Source organism: Notechis scutatus, chromosome 8 (genome assembly GCF_049901735.1).
Source record: "Notechis scutatus isolate UNSWTSFEM ecotype Mainland chromosome 8, rNotScu1.2, whole genome shotgun sequence".
Taxonomy (NCBI): Eukaryota; Metazoa; Chordata; class Lepidosauria; order Squamata; family Elapidae; genus Notechis; species Notechis scutatus.
In genome coordinates this window covers 14524817-14537381 of record NC_142016.1, presented here as the reverse complement: position 1 = coordinate 14537381, position 12565 = coordinate 14524817, and the positions used below count along the sequence as shown (strand labels likewise).

General features: G+C 41.2%; 1 long non-coding RNA gene across 2 annotated transcripts; it reads left to right on the top strand.

Annotated features, from left to right (window-relative positions):
• The first annotated feature begins 2240 nt into the window (after window positions 1–2240).
• Window positions 2241–12325, top strand: LOC148129897 (uncharacterized). 2 transcript variants are annotated; one of them, XR_015750474.1, is made up of 4 exons: window positions 2242–2416; window positions 6162–6237; window positions 8936–9316; window positions 10129–12325. It is a non-coding gene; the product is annotated as an uncharacterized LOC148129897 (long non-coding RNA). The 2 variants fall into 2 exon arrangements; XR_015750473.1 differs by lacking the exon at window positions 10129–12325 and having other exon boundaries at window positions 2241–2416; window positions 8936–9901.
• The last annotated feature ends 240 nt before the right edge of the window (window positions 12326–12565 follow it).

The window sequence follows — 12565 nt, the reverse complement described above, 5'->3', positions numbered from 1 at the left end:
TTATGAGAAGATCTACCTCTCTGGGGGAAAAAAAACCTCTAATGCTGGCAAAGATGAACGGAAAGAGAAGAAGAAGAAGAAGACAGCTATCAGCAAGGTTGGGTGGGCCCAATTAAAATGTGTTTCCCATTGGAAAACTTGAAGGATCGGGATAGAGATATGGAGGAATTGAGAAAATGGATTTTTAAAAAACCTATGTGGCTGCTAAGAGTGGACACTGACTTAGTACATAATCAATCATTCAGGGAAGTGACTCAAGCTAACAAAGGCTACAATTGAAACCTTAATTCATTGCAGCAAGTACATGACTTATATATTGCATTGGAAAGGAAACTTAAGATAAGACTAAATGGCAAAGGGAGCCAAAGCAGTGGACTAGGTAAAGAGGTCTCCATCGGCCCTGGCAGCTGCATTCATACAGCATGCTAGGTTAATGCTGAACCTTGGTGTCAGCTTTGGAAGACATATTGGCACCAGAAGCTTCCACACTGCCACATTCCTGTGCCTGGGAAATTGCGGGGGGGGGGGGGTTGTAGAGTGGTTGTAGTTAGACATAATAGCATTCTTCTTTGCAGTCAAGGTCATGTTATGCCTGCACCTGGATGAAGAGTGGTTTAAGGGATGTTTCAAGTTGGAATGGATGGTGATTGGGCCATGTGATGGAGTGATGGGTTCAGGGGATGGATTTTGTGATTTTTAATTATTGGTGGAAAACCCAGAACTCTCAGATTCGGGTTTTCCCAGATGTGCCAGTATGACAACTTTAATAAAATGGAACTTTGAGAAAATGGCTGCCTCGGCGTTTTGGTGTGGGAGTTTGTTTTCCTGGAATGCTGACACTTGGTTAATTTCATTTGGTTGTATGAACCAAGGCCATTGGTTAAGTTTAAGATTTGATGTTTCACGCAAACCCAGGAAGTGGCTGAATTCTCTACTCAGGTTTAGAGGGTTCAAGTGAACTCAGCCATAGTAAAGCCATGAGCCCTGAAGAGTATTTATCATGAACGAAGGTGAATATCAGTGACCCAGGATAACGTTGCAGGATCCAATCTTGGGCACTGGAACCGGAGGTTTTGTCTTCCAAGATTTCACACCTGTGCTAGAACCCATCTTCAGGAAACATCTCTCTAGCCTAGTCTGAAAGCTCGGAAGACAAAACCTCTAGTCCCAGATTGGATCCTGCATGAGTATTTATCTTATTTATGTATCAAATTTAGCTCTTGCCCATCTCATTCTCAGGGTGACTTTAAACAGTTAGCCTTTAGGAGCAGTTAGCCTTTAAGGGTAGGTACAATGAGGCTGTGTAGCAAAGCAATGCTTGACAAACCCTCAGCTTGTCAGAAGTATTCCTTAGGCCTGGAGTCAAATTTTGCAGAGGAGTTTATAAATCCAAGTGGGGCCAAAGAAGGAGTGTGTTACGTGTGCCTGACCTGCTTATAAAAGAGTGGCAAAGTAGTAGTTAGATGTCACATTGCTCTTGCTAGTCCTGCTGGGATCCAATTTAATGAAGTACTGGGGTTTTTCTAATTGTGTTTTTTCTTCCTCAGTGGGCCTGTTTAGATGAACATTTTAATTAACCTGAAATGCAATGGTATAGGACTGGAAGCCGAAGGCCTCTTGAGCTTCTATGGAGGGGGGAGAGGGAGGGAGGAAGAAAGAAAGACAGAGAAAGAGACAGCGAGAGACAGAGAGAGGGAGAGTGGGGGGGTTAAAAAGAAGGTCCAAATGAATTACGCATTCAGATTACAAGTGGCCCTTCTCTGCAGCCACAAGGGCTACCTCACATTAGTTTTGGTGTGAATGTTGCCCAGAAATTGCCCCTTGGAACATCCCAGTTTTGACAGCATTGGCATAGCAAGCAACCCTCATGAAAAGAAGTCCAGAAATCATCTACAGGTAGTCCTCAACTTACAACCTCAACCGACCCCAAAATGTCTGTTGCTAAGCGAGAAAGTTGACTTTTGCCCCATTTTATGACCTTTCTTGCCACAGCTGTTAAGCGAATCACTGCAGCTGTTAAGTTAGTAGCATGGTTGTTAAGTGAATCTGGCTTCCCCTTTGACTTTGCTTGCCAATTATTCAAATTTTGATCATGTGACCACAAACACTTTATGCTGTAATGTGTGAAAAACAGTCATAAGTCATTCTAACTTCAAATGGTCACTAAAAGAATGGTTGTAAGCCAAGGACTACTAGTAAATGGAGAGTACAGAGCCTGTAATATCTTAGATATAGATAAACTGCCATTTCCAGCAGTCCCAGATAGCAAGACCGAAAGTGTGGTATTCTGGGATTGTAAATGAACATTTAAAAGGTTTTTAAGATCTGATTGGCCAATTCATTATATGCTGTCATGCTCTCTCTTTTCTTCAGATGCTTCCCCATTGGAATTTCATCCATGTGTGTGCTCACACAAGTATGTGCATTTCCTTTACAAAACCATCAATACAAAACCTTTACAAAACCATCAATACAAAACCTGAACTGATTTTATTGCATAATGTTTATTAAAAGAACATTTTAAAATATTTTAAAAACAACGGAGTCAAGAAGGACTTGAAGGCTCCTGTTCTGACCTAGGCTTCCTTAGAAGCGCAAAACACAATAAACACCCACCTTATCGCACTTGGAATGCTGCCAGAGAACTAATTGCCAAACGCAGGGCAAGGCCAAACTTGACACAGAGTCAAACAGAACTTTTCAAAGCTTGAATCGACCAGACAAACTAACTGCTTCCTGCAAAAGCTCACATCCCATTTGCTCCTCTTTTATGTCCTATGGGAGGGGCTAATCATCTCCGAGATGTGGCCTTACTCCTGAGTCGACCCTGCTTTCTCAATTGTTCTTGTCTTCTGGTAGCCCTGCACGTGTGCAAACTGGGAACCGGTTCCAAAATCTCCCCCACCTCACTGTTGTCTGAGTCTGAAGGCAGCTGATGACTTCCAGCCTGCCCTGGCCCCATGTCTGCCTCTGATACAGAGCCCTCGTCCGAGCCCTCCCCAGCCTCCAAGACTGGCCCAGGTCTCTCCCCAACCTCCTCACTACTGTCCGACTCTGCTGCCAGCTCTGTCAGCTGCCGGCGGGCCACAACAGCTCCACGTAATGTACCATGGTTGACTTAACCACGACAATGGGCTGTGTCCACATAACCTACTAAGCCATAAGTGATGATTAAGTCATTGGTTAAGTCACCAGGCTAGATACCAGGAAACCATAAGTTCTAGTTCTGCCTTAGCCATGAAAACTGGCTGAGTAACTTTGGCCCAGCCACTATCTCTCAGCCCAAATCACCTCACGGGGTGATTGTCATGAAGGAAAACAGGAAGAGGAAGGAGTGTTAGATACCCTTGCTGCCTTGTGTTATTTATAAAAGTAATACAGGCAGGATATAAATCAATCAATAAATGATCTGTATGCCGCAGTGGCTGGTTTTTCCATACTTCATCCTGAATCATCAAGAAGAATCCAATTTCCTTCTGTTTTCCACATATAGATAGATAGCCCCTACCAGGCTCTCAATCCTGGTCATTAAACAAAAATACTCAAGCTAAAAATGAAGTAATCGCTTGCCAACTCCAGTTATTTGGAAGCGGGTGGAAATACAGGGTTTGGTGCTTGCAAATGCTCTAGAATTGTCACCTCCATTCCAAGGATAAATGTTTCTTAAGGACAACTGTGTGATTACAGTCAGCCTGAAAAAGGACAGCAATTGTATCTTAATAGCTGACTTGGCCAAGATGACAGCGATGTGATTTCAGTTAAAAAAGAAACTGCCCAGGATTAGGCTGGTCAGCTTCAATCTTCCATCACCCTGGCTGTAATTTGGAGAACGGTTCATTTCCACCGTGAAAAACTGGACAGTTAAAAAAAAGGCAGATTGTTCAACATCGGCACAAACAACAACAACCAAATAGTGACCAGTTCTATCCTGTAAGCAAAAAAAAAAAAAAGACCTTGTTATCCTCTGCACCCGAAGTTAATTTCCCCTTTCTATTTTACTGCTTTTCTTTGACTTTTGGACTACAAATGTGATTTGCTTTTCTCTGAACAATGCACATGGCTAGAAAAATTATAGTGTTTTCTTATTTTAAAAAAAATCCCTAAAAGCAACACATTACATTTGGAGCTTTAGGAATGTATTGAAACAAGACCAAGGACAAAACCAAAAGAATAAATAAATAAGAAAGAAAGAAAGAAAGAAAGAAAGAAAGAAAGAAAGAAAGAAAGATTTATTTGAAGTTAACATTCTACATCCGGCATTTACTTGGGCGTAGCCAACTCTGAGATATGTAATTCACTGTCACCCTTGATCCTGCTTTTCCCCCCACCCCTCTGGGTGTATCATCCAACTAAAACCGTCCATAGCCAAGAGTCATCAATCATGTTCTCCAATTAGATTTTTGCCCAGCAGAAGCTTCAGTCATCTAATCAGTCTTTGAAGAAAAAATGAATGAAATGTACTTTCGATTCCACACTGCCGCCTGCTCTTTGAAACTCCCCCACCTCTTTCTGTTGTCAACTATAAAACGTGTATACAAAATGTTTTATGACTTGACAGTAAATCAAGGACTACCTGTACATTTCTGTCCCAGACTTAGATTTCCTTTATCTGTCCTTAAGTGCAGCTCTTCTTCCTCTTCAAAATTATTCCCATTGACCATTACAAGCCCTGAATCTGGACCAGAATATGGGTCTAATCCAGGGGTCTTCAAACTTGACAGGCTTTAAGACTTGTGGACTTCAACTCCCAGAATTCCTGAGCTAACATGACTGGAGGAGGAATTCTGGGAGTTGAAGTCCACAAGTCTTAAACTTGCCAAGTTTGAAGATCTTTGGTTTAAGATCTCTTTAAGACAGGGGTCCCCAAACTTGACAGCTTTAGGACTTGTGGACTTCAACTCCCAGAATTCCTCCTCCATGCATGTTAGCTCAGGAATTCTGGGAGTTGAAGTCCACAAGTCTTAAACTTGCCAAGTTTGAAGACCCTTGGTCTAATCCAACACCTTAACCACTATACCAACCTTAGTCCTCCCTCCCACGCTTCCCTCCTCACCAATGTTGGATGATTCCCACAATGACTAGAGGCTCATGGCTACAAATAATTTGCAACCCTTTGTTCAGAGACCCTTACAACAGTGCTGAAAAACATGATTTATGACTGTTTTTCACACGATCATTGCAGCATCCCCATGGTCACATGATCAAAATTTGGACACTTGGCAACTGACTTGTGTTTATGACAGTTGCAGTGTCCCAGGGTCATGTGACTACATTTTGCAACCTTCTGACAAGCAAAGTCAATGGGGAAGCCACATTCACTGAACAACCTACTACTAAGTTAACAGCTGCAGTGATTCACTTAAGAATTGTGGCAGGAAAGGTCTTAATATGAGGCCAAACTCCCTTAACAACTATCTCACTTAGCAACAGAAATGTTGGGCACACTTGTGGTCACAAATCAAGGACTAACTAAAAAAAACCTGTGGTAGTTTCCCCTTTCTCTCTCTGAGGTCTGCTAAGGGAGAGATGGACTGGAGTATTAAGTTCCTTTCTTCTTTCCCAATTAATTATAGTCAATGGCTTTTGGATTGCAGAATCATTCTTAAGGCAAGCAACGAAGTTCTTACATGGCTAAAAGTCTGTAGGGATTGTCAGTCATCCAGATTGTCCTAAAGGGGCTTTTTTCAGGAGGCAACTGGACTCTCTTGTTTTTCGTTTGAAGGCATCTCACTTCTCATCCAAGGGATGAGAAGGGGTGAACACCCTTGGAATGGTGTTGGAGTATGAATGAATTTCCAGAAAAATTGCAGACTACAGGAACCATTAAGGACTTACTCAGGTGACCCTGAGGACACAGATTTGAAAGTTCAGAAACATCCAAGGACACCCAAGTCCTTCAACGACCCTCAGAAAGGATGCAAATGACCAGCTCTCTGCAAGGGATATAAATCCTCCCGTTCCCCACCATCCAGTCAGAGCTGATGAAGCTTCTTGGAGGAGAAGCGAAACGTCTTCAAAGGAAAAAAACAAGAAAGTCCAGTTGCCTCCTGAAAAAAGCACCTTTGGGATTCTTGCATGGCTTTTATGCTGACTCAGTGGCTCCTGTACTTAAGAAACCCTCATCTTGAAAGCTCTCTCTACCACTTCTATATTTTCTTAAGAACAAACCTGATGTGCTGGCTGAACAATATTGCTCGGGGAAGGACATGATTTCCCCAGACGTCTTTTCAATTTTGGGTAAGAATGCATTTTCACTCTGATTTGCCCATCCGAGCCAAGGTTTATTGTAACTTTTTCCAAATAAGATGATCTATACAAAGTGGTGTGAAAATTACTCTGCAAAGCAGACCCATTACTTTATATGAATTTAAGCAATTTTAGGTGCATCATCATTATCTTTTATTACTTTTGCAACATTTTTTAAAAATCTTTTCTTCTGCATATGCTTGTACTCTGTTACAGGGCCATTGAGATCCTTGTCTCTAATTGGACTCAGCCTCTTTTCTTCAAGACCCCTTCCTTTTCCCTTTTAACTGGACCAAAAAAATAACCTTTTATTTCAAAGTAACAAGGTGGAGCTCAGCAACCATTTATTGATTTTCCCTAGATGTCCAGATCATTGCCTAACCCGTCTTTTCAATCAGCTAGTGCTGCAACAATTGGTCCTTACATTTCCAGTGTCCAGTTTTTGCAGCCAAAATAGTTCTATTCCTACAAAAACAATGGTCAGGGGGGAAATAAATGCGGTTTGGAAAATCCACAAGTTTGGAAACTACAAAAGAAAAGTTAGAGGGGGAAAAAAAACCATACAATGAAAACAAAAACAGGAAAAAGAAGATTATTGAGCCATCCTATAGTTTAGTTTTAATTTACTTTAAAATTATTGATTGGTTACTCAATCATATAGAAAACACAAGACCGCAAGTTCAATTGAAAAATTAAAAGGGTACATTTCAGTGGTGGGATTCAAACATTTTTACTACCAATTCTGTGGGTGTGGTTTGGTGGGCATGGCAGGGGAAGGATACTGCAAAATCCCATTCCATCCCCACCCCACTAACCTGCTTTCCAGCTCTGTTCTCCTGTGCAGAGCAACAAAAGAAGACCCAGCCAATCAGTTGGGACTCAAGGGGAGGCAGAGAATAGATGGGGGCGGAGCCAGTCAGAGGTGGGATTTGCTGGTTCTCCAAACTACTTAAAATTTCTGCTACCGGTTCTCCAGAACTGATCAGAACCTGCTGAATACCACCTCTGGTATATATGTGCAGGATGCATATTCAGGTAAATGTGTCACCGATAGAAGAGAATAGTTGCAGCTCAGGGTTGAACTGTGGGGTCCTTGGTGCTCACTGAGCTTGGTTCAATGTGCTGATGATGTTACCTGGTTTGGTAATGAAATATCTACAAGGAAAAAACCATCTCAGAGCACATTAAGGACCCCAAAGTACAAGTTATCTGGATCTGAACAGTATAGTTCTTAATTAAGCAGACTTGATTATAAACTTGGCAGTTCTACTATCTACTGTATATATTAAATGCCCTAAAGAAAGTAGGACAGTTTGCTCTTAGATGTATAGAAATAGCCATAGCACTTAGACTTATATACCAGTTTACAGTGCTTTACAGCCCTCTCTAAGTTGTTTACGGAGTCAGCATATTGCCCCCAACAATCTGGCTCCTCATTTTACCCACCTCTTTGGAAGAGCTTTATAACTCCCGCTGCCTTAAGAAAGTTCAAAACATTCTCAAAGATCCATCTCATCCTGGGCACCCTTTTTTTAACTTTTACCATCTGGCAGACAGTGCAGGATAATAAAAACAAGGACAAATAGGCTGAAAAACAGCTTCTATCCCAGGGCAGTAACTCTATTGAATTCTACTGTATAGTGCCATGATGGCGAACCTATGGCACGCGTGCCACAGGTGGCACACAGAGCCATTTGTGTGGGCATGCAAGCCCCAGCCAAACTTACCTCACTACACATATGCATGCCTCCCAGATGATTTTTGGCCTATTTGAGGCCTTTTTCAGCCTCCCAGAGGCTTGTGGGAAGCCTCTGCAGCCTTTGGAGGCTGAAAAACAGGCCCGTTTCATCACTTCCTGTATTTCCGGAAATACTGGAAGTGACAAAACAGGCCCATTTTTCGGCCTCTGGAAGGCTGAAAAAGGCCTCAAATGGGCCGAAAATCAGCTGGGAGGCGCACACATGCGCAGTGCAGGTAAGGGGGTGGGGGGATCGTGCGTTCATGCGCAGGTGGGCATGGGGGGCCTGAGCCCCAAAAGGTTAGCCACCACTGGTATAATGCAATATTATCAGGGGGTTTCAATTCAGTGTATATAATGTGAAGGATGTGTGTTTGTGTTTATTTTCATAGTCATAAGGTACCTTGAAGACAGTATTTAATTGTACGAGGTGCAATGACAATAAAGTAAACTAATCTAAGCTAAACTCAGAAGGATGGAAGGCTGAGTCAACCTCCTTTGATTTATCTCTTTATCCAACATGAACATGAAACATTGGAAAATGGTAGCTGATGTGCCGTCCAAGAATAAAATTACAACCCCATGTTGTTACCCCAGTGTGCATTTCATCAATTTCAACCATTGGTCAAGAAAGCAAACTTGACCAAAAAATATTTCCAAGGAGTAGCCTAATATTTCAAGAACAACATAAGGCAATTGTCAAAAATGCTGTAAAGTCAAGCTATATTTTATATAATACAGTTACTGCTCTGGTTAGGGTAATATTTTTCAACCTTGGGAACTTTAAGAGGGATAGACTTCAACTCCCATAATTTCCTAGTTAACCATACTGGCTGGGGAATTCGGGAAGCTGAAATCCACACCACTTAAAGTTGCTAAATTTGAGAAACACTGGATTAAGGCTTAATGAGTTGTGCCCTTCAGAGGTTGTTTAAATGTAGCTTTCCCCAGCTTATTCAGCACTATCATGGATCAAGAAGGATGAGAGATATAATCCAGCAACTTCTAAAGAGCCAGAGAAGGCCCAGCCCAGCCAATTTTTCCATCTTTGGAACAGTAAAACTTGTATAAATTAGTACCAAAATCAACCGAATCCACACATTTTCAAAAAGGATGCAATGAAAAGAGTACAGAGGACTTATTTCAAAGCTGTCCTAGCAAAATTTATCAGGCAGATGGAGATCACAAGGTAACTCAGTGGAAAGGAGACTGCAGAGATTTTTAAAATGAAGGCTCTTTCTTGGCATGTCATCTCAAGCAGAAGCAATTTGTATGCTGCCTTGTGTCGTTTGATTATTTCCAGTTGAGCCAGATAAAAATCACTTAAGATCGGTAAGTAATGATGATTTCATTTTTCAGCTGGGAGGAAAAAAATTGTATTCTATTGACCTTAAAGGTGTCATTTATAGAGAAAAGAGATTGCATCTGATAGAAGGGAAACATCAGCAATTTCTTTCAGGAAGTTGAGGGCTGGATCTTCCTCAAGCAAGTTGCTTAGGGAGAAGAGTCCTTTCAATTCCTTCCTGCTGGATCCAGTGATCCAATCAAGGATAAAACTTCATTCAGAGGCTGAAGGAAACCCCTAAGAATCCAAAGCTCAGGAGCTCCTGACAATTGGGGACCAGGGGTGATGGGACACTCCATAGATAAGATCCCTGTGAAGGAAAGTAGGCTGCTTGGACTCTTCACTTTAAGGTGCTTTCAAAATACTTTCAACCATTCATATTATTTCTCCTGTTAGAATGCCAGCTAAAGTTCCTACCGCAGGAGATTGGTTTCAGCCCCCAAATCTTCACCAGCAATTGAACTGAACTGAATTGAATTGAATTCCTCATCTCCCACTGCCCTAAACTCTCCTGGGTGAATGACCTCTCACTATACTGGACTTGAACCATCATAAACAATTGAAGAACAAGGAAGGAAGGGAAGGGAAGGGAGGGAGGGAGGGGAAGGGAGGGAGGGAAGGGAAGGGAAAGGATGGGAAGGGAAGGGAAGAAAGGAAGCGATACATTGGCCATAGTCACTCTCAATGTTGTATGTAGGGGTGCGATTCAACCTATGTAACAACTAGTTTAGTTCAATTGTGGTCGTAAGTTGAGAACTACTTGTATTTGGTGACTAACGGTTGTCCTATTTTTTTCCAGATTCTGCAAACTGCCACAGTGAAGTATGGTGTGCAAAGGGGGTGGATTTGCATCATGCACACGAGTGTGAACAAGTGTGATCTTTCCTGACCCTCCCAATTCACGACTGAGCCTTTTATTACTCAGTCTTGGTTTAGCTGTCCATAAAGGATAGGCTGCACCAGAACGTGGAGGTTCTATAAACTTTTGCTTTTACCCCTTTAGGTAAAAAAAATGAAAAATACAACACAGCTTTCCTTGCTCCTCAGGTGCCTAAGCATAATATTTTCTTGACAGAGAGAGAGAGAGAGACACATACTCTGGTCAATTCCAGGAGAACCCTGTGAATTGAAAGACTTTAACTAAATAAGCTCAGAGACCAAATAAATTACAAAATTGTCCAACACCTTAAAAAAACATTAAAGGAGGATTGGGGATAAGCCATGGATTAGGGAAAGTACATCTTTAAGTACATTTTTTTATATCATATTATTATTATTAGACAATTCATGCATGCCTAATAACAAGAAAATCAATTGATCTTAAGGCCTGGCTTTATTTTCTGAATAGAAATGTTGCTCCACATTATTCATGAATGTGGTTTAAGAGCCTTAGAGACAGCATTATAACTTAAGAAGTCAGACAGCTGATCAGGCCCTTCTGCAGAGTTAGGTTGTGTTTTTTTAACCAACCATGAACTAATGACTAAAGAATGACACTATAGAACATTGCAATTTTGAACAAGAGTTGTTCACAAGAGTTTTTTGGAAAATAGAGAGAAAGGGAGAAAACCAACATGGATTTTACTATTCCCAGCAATGTTTGTATTAAAGGTAAAGGTTCCCCTCGCACATACGCGCTAGTCGTTTCCAGCTCTAGGGGGCGGTGCTCATCTCCGTTTCAAAGCCGAAGAGTCAGCGCTGTCCGAAGATGTCTCTGTGGTCATGTGGCCAGCATGACTAAATGCTGAAGGCGCACTGTTACCTTCCCATCAAAGTGGTCCCTATTTTTCTACTTGCATTTTTTTTACATGCTTTCAAACTGCTAGGTTGGCAGAAGCTAGGACAAGTAACGGGAGCTCACTCCGTTACGTGGCGCTAGGGATTCGAACTGCCAAATGGCCGACCTTTCTGATCGACAAGCTCAGCATCTTAGTCACTGAGCCACCTAATGTTTGTATTAGTATGATATTAAGTATTACAGCAGTATGATTATTAGTACAGATCCTTAGGGCCACAGTTAGAATTCAAATTTCTGTTGCTAATCAAGGCAGTTATTAAGCAGTTTGTATAAAATTTTATGACCTTTTTTGCCATGGTTTAGTTTAGTTTATTTTACTTTATTGTCATTGCACCTCATACAACGAAATCAAACACCATCTTCAGTGCACATCATCACCATGAAAATTAACATTGTTAAGTGAATCACTGCAGTTGTTAATTAAATCATACAGTCATTAAATGAGTCCAGCTTCCCCATTAATTTCACTTGTTAGAAGCTGGATGGAGACTTGCAAATGGCAATCACATGACCCCAGGATATGGGAACTGTCATAAACATAGGCAGTCCTCAACCTATGATTACAACTGAACCCAAAATTTATGTTGCTAAGTGAGAAATTTGTTAAATGAGTTTTGCCCCATTTTACAACTTTTCTCAACCGCCTTTGTTAAGTGAATCACTGCAGTTGTTTAATTAGTAACATTAAGTGAATCTTGTTTTCCCAATTGACTTTGCTTGTCAGAAGGTTGCAAAAAGGGATCACATGACCCCAGGACACTGCAACCATCATAAACATGAGCCAGTTGCCAAGTGTCTGAATGTAAATCACGTGACCGTGGGGATGCTGCAATGGTCATAAGTGTGAAAAACGGTCATAAGTCACTTTTTTCAATGCCGTTTTAACTTTGAGCCGTTGTAAGTTGAGGACTACTTGTGTATGCCAATTTCCAAGTGCCCAAATTTTAATCACATGATCATGGATCAGTTGTAAGTATGAGAACTGAATGCAAGTAATTTTTTTTCAGTGCCGTCGTACCACAGTCACTAAATCTTTCGTCAGATTTTGTTCTATTGTACTTTATTAATTTATTTGATTCTTTTTGTTAGTTTCTGTTTGTTTGTTTTAAATATGGTTTTACATTCTGTAAGCCGCCTCGAGTCGCCATGGGCGAATAGTGGCAATATAAATTCAATAAATAAATAAATGGTTCTAATTGAGGATTGCCTCTGTGATGTCTCAGCTAAAAACATTTTACTGGAAGAATGGAATGGAATGGAATGGAATAGAATAGAATAGAATAGAATAGAATAGAATAGAATAGAATAGAATAGAATAGAATAGCCCCATCAGGCAACATGCAAAACCACACTCCCTCCAGTCTGCAGAAAAAACTCTCTCCACGAAATCAGTCTCTGGAGCCCAAAACTTTAGGGGCCACTAATCTAACACATTCAA